Source organism: Hippocampus zosterae, chromosome 17, assembly GCF_025434085.1.
Source record: "Hippocampus zosterae strain Florida chromosome 17, ASM2543408v3, whole genome shotgun sequence".
Lineage (NCBI taxonomy): Eukaryota > Metazoa > Chordata > Actinopteri > Syngnathiformes > Syngnathidae > Hippocampus > Hippocampus zosterae.
Genome location: NC_067467.1, coordinates 9422074 through 9446827, shown reverse-complemented (window position 1 = coordinate 9446827; position 24754 = coordinate 9422074). Strand labels below are relative to the sequence as shown.

The 24754-nt window shown below is 43.6% G+C and overlaps 1 protein-coding gene across 1 annotated transcript in view; it reads right to left on the bottom strand.

The window, feature by feature from the left end:
* The window catches only part of LOC127589340 (RNA binding protein fox-1 homolog 3-like), a 277061-nt gene that overhangs the window by 236090 nt on the left and 16217 nt on the right, over positions 1 to 24754 (bottom strand). The window contains exon 2 of the mRNA XM_052048458.1: positions 4112 to 4180. The gene's annotated coding sequence lies outside the window, so the exon portion shown is untranslated. The remainder of the gene's footprint in view (positions 1 to 4111; positions 4181 to 24754) is intronic.

Here is a 24754-nt window from a genome sequence, read left to right as displayed (position 1 = left end):
TCCACTTGGAGAGGAGCTCGCCATTTCAACAACCCTCCCCCCCCACCACCACCACCACCCCGTCCACCGACTCCCCCTCACGAAACAGCACATTTCCCGCCTACTCATTTTAGAGTGCACCTTCTTCTCCTGGATGCGGATGCTTAGCATATCTAAATCCGGAGTGCCAAACACAATGTGACACGCCACAATTTGAGGTCGGCGTAGATAGAAGAAGAAAAGGAAAAAAAAGCGGGATTATGTCGGCGATGATTGTCGGTGAGGCGTGCCGGTAATCATTTCCCGGCAGGAACGCCGACAGGACGCACTCTTGCCGTCATTATCAGGCCTCTGGCTAGACATTGTGGAGTAAGAAAGAAATAACAGCCTGAAGATGATTGGGACAAGTAAATCGGAGTCGGACAAAATTGCCTTTAATGACAAAAACATGCGGCAGACATCAGCTACCAACAGTTGAAAAGAAACTGAGGTTTGCTGACTAAGGATCATTCATAGCTCGCATGATATGATGAGACAAACAAGGAATTTACTTTTGGCAAAAATTGAACCCTTCCCCCACGAACCCGAATCATATCACAAAGCCAACGCCTTGAACCTGCCCATCCATCCATCCATTCATTTTTTAATCCGCTTATCCTCACAAGGGTCACGGGCACGCGGGAGCCTGTCCCAGCTGTCTTTGGGCAGTAGGCGGGGGACACCCTGAACCGGTTGCCAGCTAATCGCAGGGCACACAGTGACAAACAACCACAATAACACCGAGGGACAATTTGGAGTGTTCAACAGCCTGTCGTGTATGTTTTAGGAATGTGGGAGGAAATCGGAGTACCTGCAGAAAACGCACGCAGGCGCGAGGAGAGCATGGAAAACCCACGCAGGAAGGCCGGAGATGGAATCGAAACCTCCGCATTGTGAAGTCAACGCTCTAACCACTGGACCAGCGGACCGCCCCCTTTGAACCTGTCCATATTAATCCTAACTCCCTCTGATTTCAAACCTGACTCCCTTAGTACTCGAAAATCAGTGTCTTGCTAAACTGAACCCAGAGCCAAGACTCAATCATGACCGCTCAACTTTAGCTCAAACCAAAACCCCGCTCGTCTTAACTCCCCAATCCAAACCCGATGCCTAAACCCCAAACATAACCTAACCTGAACTCCAACGTAACCCCAGTGCACCCGGAATCTGATTTTAATCTTACCACCTAACGCCCCAACCCTAATTTTAACCCTGAGAATCATCCCCTAAATCCCTTACCAAACCTTGACCCCATCCCCCAGACCATAAACCTAATCCTAACACCTAACGTAGGGATTCGGGTTAAACTGTAGACAGTCAGAGACATATTTCCTTCCAAAAGGTGGTGTCCTTACAAACGGAGCTACTTTAATTCTCCACATCGTTGTTTACAGCCGACCCTCGAGCGCCTCCAAAGGGGACGGCCCAACTGACCCGTGCGCGCGCGACCGGCGAGCGTCACAAATGGAAGTGTCTCCCGCCGTCATTATTTATGCGGGCATGCCCTTGGGGAGTCTTTGCACTTGTTTGCCGAGTCTGCGAGCAAATGAGCCGCTTGCTTCCAATTTGTCCAGGACCAGCAAGCCACCCCGCCACCTTGTTGTGATGCTTGTGTGTCTGTGCGAGCGTCTTGTGTGTGTACGTGTGTCTATAGAATTGCCGGGGAACCGATCCGGAACTGCAGACACTGTGGGTCCTCAGGGCGCTTGGAGGCCGAGACACAACAGTGACGACGAGGACAAAGTTACTGAGCGGTAACTTCACGACGGCTGACGAATAACACCCACGCCTCCATAGAGGATATATATATATATATATATATATTGTGCATTTCCCCGAAAGGAACTTTTGAAGGACCACAGGGTGTTTGAAAGGCGGGAACTAGTATGAAAATGGAGTTCCGGAGGTAAATAATCAGCACAGGCACTGATGTTTTACATTGCTGTCACGGGCCATGTGTTTGGTTTCACGAACCAATTACAAAACAACAACAATAATATAAAACAATAATAATTTATGTAACTATAGATGGAAATCCAGGTTCACCACAAGTTTGACAGGTTTAGTCCAGGAACTACAACTGCCAACAACTCGAACTTATTGTAACTTTAGATGAAAACATCATTTGAGCAAAATAAACATTCTAACAGTTGCTTTATCAAGTATCAAGTCAAGTATCTTTCTTGTCAAATGTACTGTATGTTGCACACAGATGAAATTTCTTCCCTCTCACAACAAGAGGAGCCGCTGCGGGTGCCCGCGCCACCATCAAAAGAAAAATTCACATACATTTACTGGACTCCAACCTTATCACCTCCCAATTTCAAGTGAATCTGATCCTCCTTGCCACAGCAAACAGAACACACTGTGGACCACATTTCTCACGACAGGGATCAAGAACAAAAAGTCATTTGAACTATGAGTAAAATTGAAATGGTCTAATCACAATAAAGGTGCAAACACATTGGCCACTGGTAAATATCCTGAAAATACAATTCCACAACAATAAATGACTGCAACTTGCGGTGAAAGTACGTCTTACTGTGACCCACAATTCAAACAGTCACTATCTGAGCCGAAATGGTCTCATGAACCAAACAATTCCTTTCTGTTCGTCTTCAAGCCAAAACTAAAAATGTGTTTCTTTATTGGAGTTCCACGGGCCAAGACGCAGATAGTGAAAAACCGAACGAGTCGTCGAGTAGCAACATGCAAAATGGTGCCTGCAGCCATGCCATGAACCGAAATGAATTGTGAGAAAATCGAGGGGAACACCAGATCAGAACATGGTTGCTTTGCGTGACATGGATTAGCATTAGCATTGTGTTTGTACTCAATTTAGGTGGAAGACTTTTATAAGGTAAGCGAATAACGGGATGGGTGGGGGGTGCGATTAGAAGGGGAAAAAAGTGACAGGATCCTCTAATGAGCTCTCCCGCGAAAGCACTCCAACACCTCTGAGGCTTAATTGCCGGGAGGGAATGTTATCCCGTCTGGCTCTGTGCCGGGATTGGCCAAGCACACCTGCCAGATACGCTCTCTCGCTCTCCCTCCACATTGATCCGTGTAATCCCCTCAGGCCCGCCTCCTGCGGAGAACCCGGTCCTTCATCTTCTCTGGGAACGTCTCCCGCTCGTTGGGGATGCGGCCCGCAAATCCTGCAACTTGAGACTCGAGTCCAATCAGAACAAAGCAGCGCCGCGGAGGGTTGAAACGAAAAGATTTGATGGCCTACTTTTTGGTGGGGCTACCCCAGAGAAAACCTTTTGTTTCTCAAGCGCTGAGTCATCAAAACACGGGAACAGATATCCTCCTCAAGGTGCATTCAAGTCCCAAATTGCGTCATTGTTATCGTCACAGTCGTGATCGGCATCACGATCGACATCATCACGATCGTGATCGCAACAATCGGTATCACCATGATCAGCATTGACATCAGAATCGGCATGATCGTTATTGTCACGACTGGCATCATCGTGTTCATCATCGGCAACATTATCATCACAATCGGCATCGTCACGATGTTTTACCACCATTATCATTTCCATCATTTTCATTATTATTGTCGTCTTCACTTCCATCGTTATCGTCATCGTGATCATCATTCCCACGACCAGCATTGTCCTGACTGTCATCATTGTCTCCGTCGCCGTCATCGCCATCGTTCTCAGTCGGGGTCGCTATAATCATGATTATCATCTTCTGAAAAATTGTCATGATCGCCTTTATTGTCATTGTCATCATCGCAATCATTTTATCAACGTTGTCTTCATTATTACTGTCATGATCCTCATCATCTTAATAGTCATCGCTCTCGTTTCGATAATCACCCTACATGAACCATCAGTGTCGTTGTCTCTCGTCTCCGACGTCATCATTACCATCATCGGTATAGTCATCGTCGTCGTCATCCTCATTGTCAAAAATAATTATCCGAAGCAGCGGTATCGTCATCGTCTACATTGCTGTCACCTCCTCATCGTAACCGTGATCGACATCATTGTCTTTCCCAATCATTCATTATTATAATCATCATCATTATCATCGCCCACCATCATTATTGCGCGTTCTATGACTTGAATTGACGTCCTACCTGTGTGAAGGTCCTTCCGTTCTAAGGTGTGGGTCAGCGCAGGCAGCAGGAGGTCCGGTGCCGATCCGTCTGTGAATCACAAGCACAAGACCAGATGGCTGCATGACTTCAATGTTGGGACATTACGGCAATGAATACACGATAGCATAGGCCGGATTGTCATTCGAAATCATTTGTGCTCAGAATTACGATAGCTCCTCAAAGTGGACTTAATTAAGCGACAAATATCGATGTTTCACCCCAGTTATCTGAAGCATCTTAAATAATGATATGATCTAAATCAATGGTGTTCAAAGCAATAACAGCAACGTGGCGATTGGGAAGAGCGCCCGCCAATGACATGCACCGGTTCAACTTTCAGTTTATCTGATTCCTTGCAAGCATTTTATGTAGAACAAGATTTCAAAAATCAATGCTTCCTCTACCGATATGACCGTAATCCTTATTTTCATTCATTATTCCTTTGCTGTGAGCTTTTTCTCAAGGTCATATTAGACCATTACAAATGCCCTCTTTGCGCTATAAAACACTCTCCTTAAGCTTGTAAAGATGGTCAATAGCCGTGTGTGTGTGTGTGTATGTTAGCACGTGTGAGAAACACAGAGGTTGAGTGCAAACATGGCGCACGGCCGCCTCGTAAAACACATCCTGAGTGCGTCTTAATGACCTTAACATGAGCGGGTACACAGGGAGGGTGGCTAGGTTACACACGCAACCACACATTAACACTACGGAAGAGCAGGGGGATAAACAGGAAATGGATGTAAATTTTACCTAGTGCCGCTAATTGACTGGAAACACAAACATGTGTACAAACACACATACGCACACACATACACCTCCAAATGTTTAGACACAGGCACACTCAATCAACTGCGCAGGGCTAAGTTCACACACACACGAACACATACATAACTATAACCCCACAAGCAGACACACACGAAGATAGCAGGAGGGTAAACGGGAAATGTATCCGTTGATTGAGGCAAAAGTTAATTCATTTTCTTGATGCAAAATCATTATACTCCACGGCCTCCTTCACCCTTTTCACCCTGCCCTTAGTCTCCTGGTACATTTGCAACAAAACCACAACTTTCCTTGTGATGCTAATGGTAACGTTATCACAGCTTCCGGATGCTCTTTTTATTAGAATCAGCATTCTCCACTCTGTCTACCCGACCATAACCCCACAAACCAACAACACATCTGCTGATAAGGGTTAAAGTTAAGCCTGCTTATTCTTTTTTATTTTGCGGCGTTCTTGGTCTTTCTACTTCGTCACCTGCTCAGGTGTGCTGTACAAACCACTTTGCTCGCTTCCATAGCAACTGGGCCGCTAATGGAACACGGCGTGATTAGCATATTGTTTGCCCCTCATCTTGGAGGCGGGCCTTTTATGCAAATGAGCACTTTGAACAAGCTAAGATGTGTGTGTGTGTGTGTGTGTGTGTGTGTGTGTGTGTATAAATACGAAAGCAGCAAATGCGTGCGGAAGGTTGCGGATGGAAAATGTCAACAAAAGTCGGGCTTTCGTGTGTGTGTGTGTGTGCGTGTGCGTGTGTATTAGATACTTATTGCATCAACTTCATTAGCATATCGAATGCCACCAGTAATTAGCAAGAGAGCAAATAGAAAAACAAGTTAGATAAATAAAAGTCACCATGATGATCATCATCATCATGCCTAACTTAAAGTCATCTTTTCATTAATCCACTTCCGCCCACTACATACTTTTAAGTCTTCCTCTAAGGACGTTTTTTTTTCTCTTGTGGATTCTGCATAGATGATGCGCAGTGCTTACACGAACAACCTGGTTGCCAACAGAGGAGAACGAGTTGACAAAAGAAAGTCTTTGTCGAGAACAATTCGGTGGCTATATTTAGCAACTTTTCTGACCGCTCAACACTATTTTTAAAAAAGAAAAATGACGATCCACTTGAATCGTTTGGATCTCAGTCCTGTCGCATTTGTGGCAATTTCAAGGATTTGGTGCAACTCGAGCCAACATGTTCTCATATTAATGCTTTGCAAAACCATCTTTTCGCCATCGACTGTATTCTGCTCCTTAATCCGCCGGAGGGGTTAATAAATATATTTTACACAGTACAGTATGCATACAATTACACACACAAACAAACACTCCATGGTAGGGCACACAAATAATCACTCACGCAAGCATAAACATACGTGCACACACATTTATTCACATACAATGACACTCAAGATACAAAATGCATGAACATAGAAACGCAAGTGCACACGTACCTGCATGCAAACTCCCCCTCGCACCCTTTCACAGCAGTGTGTGCGCGCGCACACGTTTAATATCGTCTTCGGCCCACTTATGCATGACAGTAACGGAATGAGATGGCGGCAGGCGGCGGCCATTCATCACGCAGGCCTTCGCGTCAGGTGATTGCCGCAAAGTGATTTCCTGTCTCAAGACGAGCGGGCGTCGCCTCAAATGTTCCAATAGCCGCCGTCGACCCATGTTGGGCATAAACGTTAATGCGGCAGAGGAGCGCAAACGGCAGAGAAGCTTAATGCTAAGCTAACTAGCATCAGGAGTACTAAAGGGGCATTCGAATAAACATAATAACATAGTACGTCTTCGGTTTCCACGCAGGCATTCCACATGCGCCCTGACATTGACCAGCAACCAGTCCATTGTTTGTCTGTGCGCTCTGAAAACACTCCGCCAATACCTGGATTATTGGATGTGCCTTCTGACATCGCTGTGACACAACACTACGAATTGAACATTTTTGCATATTTTATATTTTTAGTGGAGGTTAGTATGTTCGAGCATCAGGGACTTGGCGGGCAAAAGACACTCGTCCACGGAACGCCCAACGGCATCTTCTCCACTGGGATTGACTATTGACAGCGCCGGAGCCCCTCTCAATTCAGCCTGGGGATATCTCGGCGCGGCGCCGGCAGACAGCAAACCGAGCGCTTGGCGAGGACCCGCGGGGTCCTCTTTGTGTGGTTGCCATGGAAACAGATGCGTGAGCTACAGGATCAGTAACTTTAATTCCTTAAGTGGCCTGATGCGCAAGTTGGATCGCATCAAATATGAACTCCACCGCAGTCAGTTTCACGCTCCAGGTGTGACACTACAGACAATTTATTCACCAGTAGATTCCACACAAAAGTCGCCGGAGCAAGATATTGTTGTGTCCATAAGTGTGAGTACACTCATGACTTATTTCTATTTTATTATAAGAGGAGAAATTGTATAGAGTACAGATGCAACACATGCAGTACACAAAGTCTGCTGACCTCCACTGGCACACAAAACATGGAGTTGACCTCATGATCGTCAACATACAATTGTTTGCAAGAGAGCGAAAGAGAAGAATGTTGGTCATGAATCACACATGCTGCTTCACCGGCCACCCAAGGAGGATTTAGGACGACTAGCGTTTGGAATGATGGAAAATTGGGAGAAATGAAATGAAATGTTTGGATGTTAAAAAAAAATACAACTAAAAAGTTGACATTAAAAAAATAAAAACACAAAAAATAAACCACTGACAAAATTTCATATTAAAAAAATATGAAACGGCATTTTTTATTCATGATAATCAAATATCATACAAAATAGAGCAATTGAAAGAAAATAACAGTAAAAATAGATCATTTAAAATACTAAATCATCTGTAGCACAGCTGTCAAACTCAAAGCCCGGGGGCCAGACCCGCCCCGCCAGGTCATTTTATTTGGCTCGCAAAAGCAAATCAAGTGTCAACTTGCTAAAATCTGTACCAAAATGTCAAATTGTCATGTGTAAAAAATAACGTTTACACTCTTCCCCTGTTCATACTCGCTTGAATAATAATTGAACAAATCATTATCTTATATTTGTTGTGTACAAGTAATAATTCTGTGGTTTCATTGTCATGACGGCCCTTCGAGGGAAGATGTAATTAGAAACCAAAATGAGTTTGACACCCCTTATCTAAACGAAAAGCAAATATTAAAAATGTAACAATACTTCAAATTTAATATGAAAATGTGGCACCACGGTCGGCTTCAGAGGTGCAGGGTTTGATTCCGGTTCTGGCCTTTCTGTGTGGAGTTTGGCTATTCTCCCCATTTTCTCTGGGTACTTACTTCCTCCCACATTCCAAAAATATGCATGGCAGGTTTATGAAACAGTCGAAATTGTCCCGAGATGTGGTTCCGAGCGCGAATGGTTGTTCGTCTAGGCGTGTCCTGCCACTGGCTGGCAACCGGCTCAGGTTATACCACGCCTACTGCCCGAAGACAGCGGGGATATGCTCCTGCATGCCCGTGACCCTTGTGAGGATAAGCGGATCAGAAAATGGATTTTCTGACCCGCTTAACACACCTCAGACTGAAAAATGATTTTATAGGATGATTGTGATTGACATAAGATACCGTGCCATTTGACGTCCTTGGTCAGGGGGGGAAAAAAACACCCAATTGTGTTGGTGTGTTTGTGGCCTCAAACGGTCAAAGCGTGGGTTATATTTGAAAGACGGGATGTTTGCTGAATCTGGATAAGATGAAGACGTCTGTATGACTCCCTCTTGAAAGGCTTGACGAATCCATACGACCGCTCTTGCTTAGCATGATGCAAAACTTACTGCCGTGTGAGGAGCGTGTCATCAGTGACAGCGGATCAGAAGACCGGCGGCGCCTCAGGTACCTGCCGGAAATTCCACACCCCCTCACCGCTGCCCGTCTTTCTTCTCACTCCTTCCGTCTATGGCTTGGCTTCTTCCCAAGCAACAGATTGGCGCCGTCGCTGGAGTAACGTCTCACAGATGGAGCGGCGCGGCTCGTCGAGGATGCCTGACAGGATCAATCCCGGGGCTCGTTCGCTCGCAGTCAATTAAGCCGTGTTAGTTTTGACAGGAGCCACGGGCCAAATAACAGCCGTCAGCTTCGACGAGTGGAAAATATTGGGACCAAACACGGCGAGGAGACGGGGGCGGGGGGATAAAATAAAAACAGATGCTGCCATGTAGCAGTTGTGAGGAGGATAAGGATGAAGGGGGGGGAGCTTGAGGCGGACTGAGGGGCCAACCTGAATAAGGATTTCATGCGCCTAAGGGTCGCCAAATCAGCCCGCGTTGATCCATTGGCAGAGCCATACTTAGTAAATTTGCGAGAAAAACAGGGGTGTGCAAACTTTTGGGGTCAAAGATTAGTCTCTCTTTGTGGGGAAAATCAACCCATGGTTTCCCGCTGATGATTAGAAAGGAATAAAGCAAGAAGAAAAGCTTTGGCGCTTTATTTTGGTCTGGCGCCTTCATTGGGATGGAGAAATATTCTGTGGGCCTTGAAAGATCAAAGTCAAAATGCTCCGGAAGTCAACACTCGACAAAAAGTCTTTGGACAGTCCTGCTCGACGCTGCTGTGCCGCACGGAATGTCAGACGCGCGTACGAACGCGGTCGCCGCAATAAACGACGGCAAACAAAAGCATCAAAAGCAACGTCTATATTATCAAAAAAAGAAGCTGGGTTAAAAGCAACGTCTATATTATCAAAAAAAAAGAAGGTGGGTTAATGCGCGCGTAAGCAGGCCCGGCGCGTTTCCACCTAATAAGACAAATGACTGTGAAGTGAAGACAATAGAAGCGCGGCGCCACCTACTGAGAGCCGAGGTGGAGACGAGCGCCTTTGAAGCCTTCGGAAAAGACAGCGCAAACTCTTTGATTAGGACGCGGAGGTAGGATGCCGTGGGCGATGGGCTGAAAACACTTGGCATCTGTTCGCAACACACGCGCGTGCACACGCACGCGGCACATGTACATGCGTGTATCAATCCGCACACCCCGCACATCCCGCTTTGAAGGGTTATCAAGGCCGCTGGTTAATGATGTCCCCGGCTTTCTTAGCGACGAGCGCCTCCACGGGGCGGAATGGAGCCCCTTTAATTAGTTTGCAAACAGGGCAATTAAATGTTCTTCCTTCTCAATCTTTCTCAGCGGGACAAAAGCGTGCCTGGGACCAGATCACAGACGGCGGGAACCACTGCTGTCGTTACGCCCCACCCCACCAAAAACAAAAAAAAAAGGTGAAACATGGGAGGGTTCTGGTTTTTTTCCCCCGCATCCACAAACGATGATGTCATGAGGAAAGGCAACACCAACATGGAGTTAAGGAATTGCCAAATTTGGGTTCAGTGCACCATTGTATTTTTTTCAATATTCAGCCCCGGAAGCCATTTTGGCTTTTAAGCAAAACAGGATGAAATTTGATGGATATCACGTGTAGAAAAAAAGTCTTACCAAACCATGCTTGAAAAGAATGGACGATGCCTCAAAAATTACCATAGTAACACCCTTCTGAATTATCTGAAAATTCAGCCCTCCCTAAGCCTTTGGTTAGCAATGTGAAATTTGATCGGTCATTGGGACACATCAAAAAAGTGTCATCAAGAAGCCATGCCGGAAAAGATACAAAAAGTGGAGCTGCCATATGAATGAAGATCATTAGACCATTATTATTTTAATGGTATGCTAACGCCACCCGAATTTTCTGGGAATTCAGCCTCTGATGTTCTTTTTACTTAGCCACAAGAAAATGGGTGGACATGTCTCATGAGTAGATGCATCAAAAAGTGCATGCCTGAGAACAAACTGGAAGGCTGCCATTATGACTTTTAATTGCCCATATAAGGTAATATGACCAGTGTTGAAAGCACACCTCAGAGATTCACTGAGCAACATGACATTTGGTAGAGAAGTCGATGATTGATGCACACACAAAACAAGGCACATGATGCTATCCCCAAATAAAGACATCGGAAGTTGAGCGCTCTTGTTTGAACCGCCATTTTACAGTGAAAGCATCCCTAGCTAGCCGACCGTTAGCGAGGAGCCGGCAGGACTTTGCACGTTGCGGCACTTTCCCCAAGCACAAAGAAGTCAATTTGTCATCCCGTGAAGAGGTTGAACCTTTAATTAAAGTGGAGAGCCGCCGCCCTCGAAACCGCCACCCCTTCCCCCCCACCAACCGCAACCGCCACCATCGAGGGCCCGGCTAAATGTCAGCTGATAAATAACGACGGCGGATGTGAAGAGGCGCTCCTTTCACTCGGGGTATAAAGGTCACGCACATTACCGGCGTAAGTGCATATCAATATGTTAAATAGGTTCAATTGTGTACATTCATGAAATGAGCTGAGCGCACGCCGGACTGTTGACGCTTGAAAGAATGTGACATCATTAAGGCGCCACGTGATTGGCCGGATCGATAGAAGTGACACTTTGCGGCAGATGCTACGTAAGTGGCTATTAGCGGCCCTCGGCTAATGATCCAGCCGATGTGCAACACATTCCGGAAGCTTCCCAGCGAGCTGAGCTGCCGCTTTCGTGACCCCGTCTGGCCTCAACTCAAACTAATGGTGACCAAGACGCGAATCGTGGCTTTTATTTGGATTCTGAAAGGCAGTTTACAGGCCACTCCAGGCAACACAAAGGGAAAGCAGAGGAAAAACTGAGAATTTACGACTATGGTTACCTGACATGTACTTACAATATGAACTCCCATGCCTGCCCTCAAATTCTGCGCAAAAGCAATGTTTCGGTTTTAACCTGGGTTATATTATCGAAGGCTACAGTTTCAAATATTAGAAAAGGCAGGGGTGTCAAACTCATTTTTGTCCCGGGCCACTTTGGAGTTAGATCTTCCATCAGAGGGCCATTACCATTTATGTAATCATCTCATCATATTATGACTTGAACACAACAAATTTATGGATTGCTAGTTTTATTGACTCAGGTCAACTAGGTATGTTAAATTAGGTTTAAAGTTTCTTTTTTCCCCAGACAGGATTGTCAAATTAGGGTTTCAACTACAGATGGGGTTTTAAATTAACTTTCTTAGCTCAAGTTGGGGTTAAAAGCCAGTTAATGAGAATTGTATTCAAGAAGCCAGAGGTGAGGTTTCAAAACAGGGTTTTGAGACAGAGCTACCCAGGAAACACTTGACTGGATTTACATTCTAGCTTGCACTCTGCGGAAGACGTCAATGTTATCACTTATTCTCGGCACGTGCGTCTTTTTTGCAACCACGCGTCTCGGGCGGAGGCCGTGCCGGCCGGCCGACTCCCTCAATCTGCTCTCTTCCTTCCAGCAACGTTCATTAGTGCCGTTATTTAGGGCTAATTACGCTTGGTGAGACCACCGTGGAAAGACGCCACCCGGAATTGATCCCGCCCACCTGAAGTATGACATCACAAAAGATCTCATTGTGTATATTATTTTTATTGTGGATATAAATGCACAATAAATATCCATTTATTTTGTGTGTGTTTGGTTTGGTGATACGGACCAACTAAGGTTCTGGTTTTATGGAGGTGCAATTTGCTGTGACTTAGTGGCATGCTTCAAGCTTTGCAGTTAAGAGTTTGTTTTTTTTGGGGGGGGGGGGTACTCCCCGCTGTTTTGGCCTGCACACAACCCCCCCCCCCCCTTTGGCCACATCTAATTATTCTTTCCCCGCCTTCTTGTGCTGCCTTTATGCTAATGAACTCGTTAGCATCCGCACGACATCAAAGCCACCTGTGTAGCACGCACACGTTAGCTGCTTGCTGTCAAGGCTTAACGAGTCTTCACCTCCTTGACCCCCCCCCAGCCCCACATCAATTGACTCATGGAGTGTGTGTGTGTGGCCGGAGGGGTCAACACGGCTATTCGTCTTTAGTAGATTGAATTTGCTTCTCATTTATTGCCTTATCGTGTTTGGTCTGGTCAAGCACGGCAAGTATGCCAGTGGCGTTTTTTTCACCCCTCCATTGAAACCCTAATCCTTATTTCACGCCTTTTTGAAAGCATTAACCCTTGTTTGAAATGGCAAATCTTGGTTTGAAATGACTCTAGGACCTAATCCTTGTTTTGAAACCCGAACCTTGATTTGAAACCTTACTTTGACAACCTACACCTGATTCCAAACCCCCACATCAATACACTAACCCTTCTTTGAAACCCTGATTTGAACGAAATAGTTTTATAATACTGCTTGTTAGAAATACTCACCCATTTTGAAACTCTCTTCAAGCTGTTTTAGAAGCCCGAACCATCATTTGACACCTTAATAACCCTAATTTGAAGCCCTGCCTTATAACCCTAACCATCATTTCAAACTTGGCAAACCTGAGAAACCCTCAAAATGCTTTTAAAACTGAATCACTGAGTAAAACCTGATTTCAAACCCATACTTAAAAACTTAACCCAGATTCCAAACCCTACTTCAAAACCTTTTTTGAAGCACAACCAGGGCTTGGAATCCTAATGTGAAAACCTAATCATTGCTTGCTTCCTTAACCCCGTCATGAAACCCTAATCCGTATTGGAAAGCTAAAATTTGACACACTATTGTTTGTTTGAAGCCATAACCCTGATTTGAAAGTCCTAATCCTTCTTTGTAATCGCAAATCATGACCCTAGACTATGAAACCCTTCATTGTTTAAAATCCTTATTCAGTGTTGAGAGTATAATTAAAACACTAATCAAAGCCTAGCCCTGAATAATAACCCTACTTTGAAATCTTTGTTGGTGGGTTTTGCAGCCTTGGGCGATAAGGCATCCACAGTAACCAAGGGAAGGCGCCTCGGCGAGCTGCTGGGACGCGCGCGAAGCAAAATGAAATTAGCGGCAAACGCTTTGAGGATCAGCGTCACCTCGTTAACCCCACCGCTATCTTTCATCACCAACCTAATTGCATTACAGCCAAAAGTGGGTGGGGGCAGTGATGGTAGCATTCCTAGGGTACCACTTGAATTCTGTATTATATCCAATGTTGAATTTATTTTTATTTAATGTAGTGCATTTTAGTTTGTTTTTTCAATCCTGTACATTTTAGTCATGTTTTTATTTAAATCCTGTACAACACTGTCAGCAAATTGTTAATTGAATCCTGTACCTTTAAGTCAGATTTTGAGTTAAATTGTCTGTTTGAGTCATGGTCTTGTTTGAACCCTGTACATGTTTTTGTCATGTTTTTATTTGAATCCAGTATAACATTTACATATTTTTACTGTAATCCTGTCATCCTTTAGTCATGTTTTTATTTAAACCCTTCATAATTGTCACAGTTTTAATTCAGTCCTGTACTTTGAAATCATATTTTTATTTCAATCCTGGACAACCTTCACACTATTTTAATTTTAATCCTGTATAACTTTGTAGTGTGTGTTTTTTTTTTTTTTGGTTTTGCTTTGACTCCTCAACTTTATTTTTCAATACTTGAAAACCAACCAAAGCTGTATGCAAAGTGCTGTTGATGAAGTAAATATGTGACCCATCAAAACAAAGACGGCGATAAACCAAATGAAAAATAAAACTGTCAACGCTAAAAAGACACACAAAAATGTTCCATTTCCACCTATCCTGTGCCTTTCAGGCACATTTTTAGTTGAATATTGTACCTCACCGTCACAGATTTTAATCCTACAATTTTTCAGACTTTCAGGCACATTTTTAGTTGAATCCTGCACCTCACAGTCACAGATTTTAATCCTACCATTTTTCAGACCCGTTTTTATTTACACCCTTTGTTTCTCGTGTCTTTTTACGTAAATTCTGTTTATATTCCGATTGTGTCGCACTTTTTAGGATGTTATGATTTGAGTGGAGTGCCATTTTGTTGATGTTCTACGTGGTTCCGCTTTGTTTTTATTTCAAACCTGACCCTTTGAGTCAGGTTGTCGGACGCGTCTTGTTGATAGTTGTCATGCCGTTGAAATGAATCCTACACATTCATTTGATTCCGTTTTGCCTTTCCCTTAGGCGCAAAGCTGAGCTCACCAGCAGCGTCATCGCGTTGGCTTCGTTTTGAGCCTGGGCGCCGCCAAGATGAGCTCAACAAAGGTTTGACTGACAGCCTTTCAAGTGCGCTCCACGCAAGGTCGCCCGCAAATGCTTTGATTTTGTTTGCTTTTTATTGTTGTTGTTCGTCTTTTGTGGCGATTCTTTGAGAGAGTTACCTTTGAATTAATGAATGGTCCCCGTTCCGCACAAGTGTTGAAGTCTGATGAGGACAGAGGAGGAACAAACGACTCGGGCTCGAATGGCTTCGTCAAGGTCGTTTTCAACCTTGCGATGACTTCCTCTTTGCATTGGTCATATCCCAATCGCTCTGCCTGAGGCCGCCACCATTTTGTCAGGCTCTTAGTTGAAGCCCGCACGTGCTTGTCAGGCTTTTTACTTGAATCTTGAATATGATGCTCATGTTCACCACTTTATTTGAATCATTGACATTTAAATCCGGCACATTTTATCCACGTATTTTTCTCCATCCCGCACATTTCATATGAATCTTAATTTTGCACTTATTTTTCATCTTGAGCATTTTATTTCACTCTTGTTCTCTAATCCTGTTTAGATACTCAATTAATTAGAATCCTGGAAATTCCATTCGACTCCCGTACATTTTATTTGAATCATTTTACTTGTTATTCACGTTTTCTTTTGAATCTTGATTTTAGTCGAACTGTCCGCTTGATTTAAAACCTGGATATTTAACTCTAGCTTGTATTTGCCTTTGGCACATTCAACTGTTAGTTAAATCCTATACGGTTCACAAAGGCTTCTATTAGCATGCAGCGACTTTTATTTGAGTCCTGTATAGTCTACTCCTTTCTGTTTTGATTGCAACCTGCAGAATCTTGTGATTTGTATTTTAATATTGTCCATTTTATTTGAACTATTTTCATTTTACTTGAATTGTTTACATTTTACTTGAATTTTGTCAATTTAACTGGTGGTTTTATCTGTATCCTGCATGTTGAATTGTTAACATTTTATTTGAATCCTGTACATTTTTCACTCATGCTTTTATTGAGTTTTATTTGATTCATCAACAGTATGTTTCACTCATGTTTTGATTTAGATGTTTTTTTTAATCTTGTACACTTTATTTGAATCTTTGACATATTAATATTGTAAATTGTATTTGACTTCTGTATGCTTATACTACTGTTTGTTTTTTTACTTTTTGCACATTGTGCACTTTACATGTATTGTGCCATTTAGTCATGTGTTTTTTCAAGTCTGTTTTTTCCAGCACATTATACTCCCTTTTTTTCCTAGTACATTTTCCCCACATTTTTTATTTGACTCCCACACATTTTAATCCTGTTTGTAGTGGGATGCCGTAACAGTACTGCACACATATGCCGGTGGAGTTTCCCAGAGATGAAGCCAGCAGGGCGTCACTTTGTCTGCCGAGCGTTTAATCAGTTAGAGCAAACATACAAAGTGGCAAAAAGAAGTGTGTTGCCATGGAGACTAATATCCTCACAACTAAAGACACGACGAGTGGCATTTAGGAAACGAGGCGGGCCAATTGCGGTGGCACCGAACATAACGAGCCGGCGCATAACCAGAATCAGTGTCAACAAGGCGGCGTTAGTGTCAGCGACAAGCATTTAAGCTGCTTCGCGCAACACCATTGTTAGAGGAATACAAGTCAGGACTGCACGACCAATGGAGGCAGGAAACTTACTGGAAACAGGAAAACATCATTGAAGGATGCAAAAAACTCTTTAAAATTGGAGGGGGTGGGGGGGATGTGGGTCTACTCATTATACGCGTTTACCAAATTTGCTAGTTCAAAATGGCTTCAGCGGCAGAATTTCTATGAAGCCCCTGCAAACGGCAGCTTCAACCCAAAATAGCAGACTCCCCGTCTTTTCAGGAATAGCTTCTTCAGAATTTTTTGTAGGTCTTCTCATGATAGGCATTTACCAAATTACATGTGGCTAATTCAAAATGGCTTCAGCGGCAGAATTTCGATGACGCCCTGAAAATGACGGCTTCAACTCAAAATAGCAGACTCCCCGTGTCTTTTCAGGAATAGCTTCTTCAGAATTTTTTGTGGGTCTTCTCATGATAGGCATTTACCAAATTGCATGTGGCTAATTCAAAATGGCTTCAGCGGCAGAATTTCGATGAAGCCCTGAAAATGGGAGCTTCAACCAAAAATAGCAGACTCACTGTGTCTTTTCAGGAATAGCTTCTTCAGAATTTTTGTGGGTCTTCTCGTGATATATACATTTTCCAAATTTCATCCGGGTAAGTCAAAGTGGCTGCAGTAGTCTCGCAAACCTCAAAAGAATCCCAGAAATTGACCCTAAAAAGAATTGCCTCAAACCAACGGGCATAATTTTTAGTTGTTCAGGCTGGCTTTTTGAAACTTTTTTTTGTGGGTCTCATCGTGATAACTATATTTACCTAATCTAATTTTGCTACATAAAAGCGGATTTCGACCAAATAACCAAATTACTTGCTTCTAACGAGTATGGCTGCGATCCTGCATTTTTCTGTGTACAGTTTTTTTTTTTTTTTAAATAGCTAAGTGCAACTGGCTTCATTGGCCGAAAGTTTTTTGTTTATGTGGAAAGACTGTGCGCTTTTAATTGACTGGCACTTTTTATGTTCTTGTTGAAGCTTCCAGCAGAGTAACGGCCACTCTTGAGCAGCCTTCCTTCTATCCTGCCGGTTGAAGGTGATGAACTTTATGTGACGAGGTTGCTACGCCATCTGATAATGTGCGGCAGTGAATCTGCAGCGTTGGCCGTAAAAGCGAAATAAAGCCGTAAAGCGCTGCTCAGAGGTGACCTTTTATTTTTTGCGATGCTGCAAATTAACCAACATCAACACCAGGGGAATTTACGCCGGTGCCGCCGCCTTCTCCGCTTAGAGGTCAAGCGGGTGCTCGTACGGCAAACAGACGCTCGCAGGACTCGATGCGTATCAGGGAGCTTGGCCGCCGCCATCATTGAACGGCGGGTGACGCCCCCTCGTGCAGGCGTCGATGGGATCGAGTGAGTGTTCGCGCTTATCGCCACAACATCGAGTCACCTTGTTCTTCTACTTTTGTTCTCACCCAGAGTCACCGAAAGCTATCTCGGGCTGATGCGCAGCCAATGAAAGCGGCCCGCCTGTGGCACCGTGTACCGCATGCTAATTAGCATCGCAGAATATACAACGGTGATGACCAAATTGAGCCACGTCAGATTGTTTCGGAAATTCGATGTTTCGTTGAGTGGATTGGATCGGTGAAGTGCAGCGAATCATATTTTGGATGAATATTCTCAATGAATGGTGTGATTATTGGAGGCCATTGTTTCATGTTGCAATTGGACCGAAGCGAATATGGTCAACTGCTGTGCATTGTGATGGTAGGATTCATATTTTCATGACGGGACTTAATCCATAATTTAAAACACAAAAGAAGTCCCAATTCGAGAGAGTCACGTTGAAATTGGAGGGAGTTGAAACAATTGGAATGATTCATATTGTAATTCGAGAGAATTTTATCAAACATGGAGTGACTCACCACTGGAGTTACTAGTATGGTAAATTGCATTTGAATCATAACTGGAACAAATTATACCCTGTTTGTGTCAGTGAATTGTATCAAAATTTTATTGAACCGAAATTGACCTTATTGTAATTGGAGTGAATTGTTTCACATTGGAATTGAATTGTATCGTGATTTTGAGTAAATTGTATTGTGATGAGACCGAATGGCAAGTCATATTTTAATTGCTGTGACTTATATTATGGTTGGAGCAAATTCTATCACGCTTTGAGTGAACCAAATCCATCATACAGTGGTACATCTACTTACGAACGTCTCTTCATACAAAATTTTTAATTTAGGAAAAACCTCAACAGGAAAATATTGCCTCTTGTTACGAAAGAAATTTCAAGATATGAAAGGTAAAAATACTCGCAGCTCGAGTTTCCTGAACGCAACATACTTATCGCTGCTCTGCCATTGGTTATTACCGAGCATCTTTCTGGCATCCCATTGGCTAAGACGGACCTCTACCGTATATGTGTATGTGTTAGGATAGATGTGTCAATGCAATAATTATGCTTTAGGAAACATTTATCTCTGAATTTTGGGGGGCTTGGAACGGATTAGGGCATTTACATGGAAAATGCGTCTCTACTTACAAAATTTTGTAGTTCAAAAATTTCTAACAGAACCAATTAATTTCGTAAGTAGAGGTCCTGCTGTATTGCAATTGGAAATAATTGAATCATATTGCAGATGCAATAAACTGTGTCATGACAAACTGAACTGACATTGGAGCGAATAGTAATATACAGTCTCATTGTTGGCTTGAATCATATCATATCAGAATTGGTAAATTATATCCAAACGTGTTTTGGAGGGAAGCATCATACTTGAATGGAATGATATTCTAATTTAAAAAACCTAGTGAATATTAACCTCATAAATGACATTGTAAAATATATTAATATATTATTTTCAAAGACCACCCAATGTATCGGTCAAGCACCCCTTTCAGCTCCGGGAGATGAAAAAAAAATCCTGCAGCCGTGCCTTATCGAGTCGTAATTTGATTGACTCATCTATGAATTGGATCATTTCCAATTCTAATTGGAGTGAATGATTCCAACTGGGTCATAAATATGATTGGAGTCAATTATAGGTGAATCATATCACATTCCGAGTGAATCATATTACAGCGGGGAGGAAATTGTCGTGCGCATCGTTGTCATTGCCGCCCGTCTCCGCAGCGTTCTGCTTCCTGTTTGGTCAGAGAAGATGAATGACGGACGGGGAGAGAAGGAAGAAGGCAAGCTGCCATGTGTGTGCGCGTTCTTGCGTGCGTGCGCCTTATCAGTTTGGAGTGAAAAGGTGACGCTATTGACACTGGACTAAGCCACTTGACGCTCCCGATCAATGGTAGCTGCGCTTGGGCTGTGAGAGCAGCGGTCCCACCAGTGCGTCCGCCTGTGCTTCCGTTCAGGTTTCAGACACCCAAGTTGACTTTACTGCTGCTTCAGTCCAAACGGCTCAGTGAGACAAAAAATTACACCACAGCCAACTCTGCAAACTGCGAGAAAAGTAATACAACCGCAATTAGGGCTCTCATAGTAAAACGCAATTCCTTTTTCACGCAGAACCGCTGAATTGTACGATGATTTGATGTTTGAGCAATGCAAGTTTAAATGAGCATTTTTGTTTGGCTTAAAACGGATGTGGGTGTACTTCAAACGCATATATATATATATTTTTTTTTTGTGGGACTCACTCTGTAATTTAGCAAGAGCTATTTGATGTTTTTGTTCCACTGGATGGTATAAATAGACTGATTCAGAAGATAATTCTTGTGAATCTTGTAATGGCCAAACATTGCTTTGTAACTGGAGTGAACCATAATGTAACTCATGTGAAATGTGTCGCACTTGATGTGAATCATCAATGTTTGCCTGAATCGAATTATCTGGCCATTTAGTACAACGGTAGCTTAATTGGAAGAAATTGTTTCGTAATTATGTCATATTATATAGCGGGACGGAATAGTATCATGCTGCGATGTATTGTATTGTGAGTGAATCGTATAATAAGTGAATTGCATCAGAACTGGAGTGACCTGTTGAAATCAATCCATTGAATTATATCGGAATTGGAGTGAATCGTCTTATAATTGGATTCGATTGGGTCACACTGGAAGTAAAATCGCACCGCAAATGGATTGAATTCTTTGGGGATTGTTCTGAATCTGATGGTAGTTACTTGAGATGATCATATTTTAATTGAAGTGAATCGTATCGGAATTACAGTAAATTGTGTCATGTTGTAATTTGTGTCTTATATTCTATTGTGATAAGTATAAATGGTATCACAGTTTTTGAGATATCAGAACTGAATCGTAATTTCCGTTGAGTTAACCAACTTTGTATTGGCAGGAAATTCACTATTGCGTTTCCACGTGGCTTCACTTTTTAGGAGTGACTGAAAGGGTGAGGGTTCCGCATTGAGAAATCCCCTCCACGTCCGATTGCAGAGTCACCGGGAATGATGTGATCACAACGTCCAGAATGAGCAATGGGGGCCTTTTAGACGCCAACACTCCCTCTTAAAAGCCTTCGGCATCATTCCATCTCATTTTCCTTCTAAGGCGACCATACAAGCTGACATCAACGCGGGATCAAGGCCGAAATCAATCAGCCTGAGATCCCCGAGACATCCCCTTTGGGGGTGATCACATGAACAGCCTGACCCATTACATGAACAGCTGCCTGACAACATGAATCACTATCGAGTCGCAATATCAATCCTGAACAGGGGCACGTGTTAGCATTCAAAGCTAGCGCTGGCTAATTTTACCAGTCAGGGTTTGCTCGATTCATGAAAATAAATGTCGGGAAAAGTTCTTAGATCGAGATGGCTAATACAATGAATTTGAGTTAGCTTCATTGTACAGTTATTTGTGATTGTATTTTTTTTTGCACAAATCATATTGTACAGACTGTCTTTTTTTGTTTTTTGTTTTTTATTGAACTTGCTTTTATTAGCATTGTTAAGTCATTGGGATAATTAAGATAAGATTTATTCGTCCCACACTGGGGAAATTTACAGCCTCCAGCAGCAACAATGTATGTAGAAAGAAGAAAGAAGAAAGAGAAAAAAAAACAAACATCTTTCAATTAAATGCAATATGAACACAAAATGGATAAATCACAGTACTATTTACATTTCATTAATTAATTTCAGACGTGAAAAAGAAGCATGCAGACAACCATCGAGACAGAAGGCAACATTACATAGCCTGCCATCGCTAATTTGATTTGTGGTAAAAAGAAGGCACAGCCTGAACAATTAAACAAAAAAGGCCAAGCACATTCATTTGAGACCCGCCGAACCTAGGCCAATTATCTAAACACGCAGACACCGCAAGGCAACGCTACATTCAATGTATAAACTCAAGTCACAGATACGACAGTAGAAATTGAAATGAGTAGAAATGTTAGCGTACATAGCTAGTGACTGCAAATATTACAAGTCAGCGTAGGTCATGAATTTGATTGAATGTTCCATCCAGTAAGATTTTTGATGCCGCTGCCACACACAAACGATGTCCTGAATCTCAATCTCTCCGCTGACCCTGTGACTTGTCTTCTCTTGTCAAATAAAGCTAAAATATAATCCCACCCGCTTCCCCGCCCGGCGCGCTCTCACCGGCTCCCCAAAAAGCGTCTAAGCTGCAAATGCGTCACGACTGCGTGTCCTCCATTCTTATGAGTCGCTGTGGCAGCTGCCACTGGATCAGCACAATTCAGAGATTCACAAAAAGCTGAATATCCCCCAACCTTCAACCCCAGGACCGACATCCACCCTACCCCCACCCCTTGGGTATCATACCAACCTCCACCTCACTGGATGAGGAGACTCTTCAACAATCCAACAATTTGAGATCCTCAAAAAAATTATCCAAAAGCTGAATCGCCTCGAACCTTCGTCACCCCACCATCGTTGACTTCTCTACCTCAAACCTATCTGCCCCCAACCAGCACCGAGCCTCTGCCCTGATGGCACAGGTTTAAGCTCATGATGGTCCGCGCGTGAACAATGGTACCTCTACTTACGAAATTAATTGGTTCTGGAAGAAATGTCTGCACTCGAAAATTTTGTAATTAGAGCCAAAGTAATTTTATGCCAAAGTTTCCTTTGGCATAAAAATGATTCAAAATATGTAAGAAATACATGTTGCAATTAGATTATTGCACATTAAATGAAAGTTGTGTATAATGTAAAAAATACAAAGAATAGTGTAAAAAATAAAAATAACTTCGTCCTCACTGTTTTTTTCCCTTTTTAGTTCATGTTCTCTATCAGAAGTAGTTTTTGCCTGGCGTTTTGTTAAGAACTGATCCAAGGACGTTTGCTTTTGTCGGCTTTTAACAATCCTTTGAAAATGTCCAAGGCAAACATCAGCATAGTGAGCGATCGCCGGACCGGTGAACACTTTTTCTGGGTGATTCACATTGAAGTAAAACTATCGGAATACCTTATGGCCCGAAGGGCAAATGACGAGGATGCTGCATCGACACATATCTATTTATCTCTCGACACAAACAGAAACAAACAGCAGAGGTCCCTCTTAGCCAATGGGATGCCAGGATGATGCTCGGGAATGGCCAATGGCAGAGCAGCTATCAGTATGTTGCGTTCAGGAAACTCTGAGCTGCTGCGAATAGCATTTTTTACCTTTCGTATCTTGAAATTTCTTTCGTAACAAGAGGCAATATTTTCCTGATGAGGCGTTTCGTAACTTGAACATTTCGTATGAAGAGACGTTCGTAAGTAGAGGTAACACTGTAGTTCTGATTACCTTTTTCCGGAATGAGAATCAATTTGTACTGCCTCTAATGGTATGGAGGAGTATTATTCCTCATGAATGTGCGCAAGGTATGGAGTAGCCTGTATCCAAGTCGACTTGTTGCGGTGTGTCTGCCGTCACTATCGGCTTGTTCTGTTGAGACTTTAACCTTCATCACCCGACCTTCACCTTCCACCAACTAAGCTCCCACGCCGCTTCCCTCGGGCACCTTCCCCCAACCTACCCCCACCACACTGGCAGCCAGGGATTTTTTTGCCAATCAAGTATGGGAAGGTCAATAATAGCAAACCACGGTGCTATCTCTGACTGACACATCAAAGGTTCCCTTAGCGCCCACCTTCGCAATTTGGACATGTCCGAGGGGAGGGGAACCCCTAATTCTGGCACCTGAGCGCAAAGCTTGATGAAGCTCTGATTAGCAGGGATGGAGTGAAGCGTCTTGTCCAATCACCAACATTCCACTTTTGATGTCCCACCTGAATTGTTGGTTCCCGGCGACTTTTTTTTTTGCCTCTTTTTCTTTGTCCTGCTGTTGTTTTTCTGAGTGTGGTCCCGCGGGTGTTTGGGAATGAATTAAACATTACTACCTTCTAAGGAAGGCAGGATGGATGGAAGGAAGGGATAGCACAGTGCCTCCTGTAAGCTTTGAACACTCCAAAGGAGAGACTGAGGGTTTTTTTTTTTTGCGGAAGACGAATATCTAAGAAGCAATCGTAACGATGACGTGATCCATGCAGACTTGGTACATTTCATCTTTAACTTCAGGACCACTTCAACCAATCAGCAAACCTGTCATATGCGGAAAAAGCAGACACAGTCGTGAGGACTATAAAAGAGAAACAAAACACGAGAACCGAAGGCAACCATGGGGACTGGCCTCCCCTCAGACATGTCCAAATTGCGAAGGTGGGCGCTAAGGGACCACTGGTCAGGAGAAGTCGCGTGTTGTCTGAAAAACGGCGAATGCGGACCAAAGTGAATCATCCGGCTGGTCTCGTTTAGGGGACAATTTATTAGGGACCCCGACAGAGCGACTGCGCTCACTTATCTACGGGCGCCTCATTTCTGGATGCCCTTTGGCTCAGCCAATGAGAATGAAGGTTACGACGGGGCTAGCTTTGTCAAAAGTAGACGAGCCGTTACAAACGGACGCCATCCATCCTGGGGCCGCCGCATCGCCCCCCCCCCCCCAACCCCTCACAGCGCACCCTCGCCGAAGCGGTCGACGGAGGAGAGAGGGGGGCTTGTTATCCCGCTTTGTTATCCCGCCTGCGCTCCATCACAGCTGCTGTTATTTGCCACTTTGATCCATGGAGGAAAAAGCTGCAAAGGCGGCCCAGAAGGAAAGAAAGACTGCACTCCATCATGCAGGCGTCAAGGCCACTATCGACTTCAGATCACTCTCATTTGGCCTCGGTGGACCCCGGCAAATCACTGCTCCCTACTCCATGAACTACCAGCAACCTTTTTTTGAACAGTGGTTCCCAAACTGAG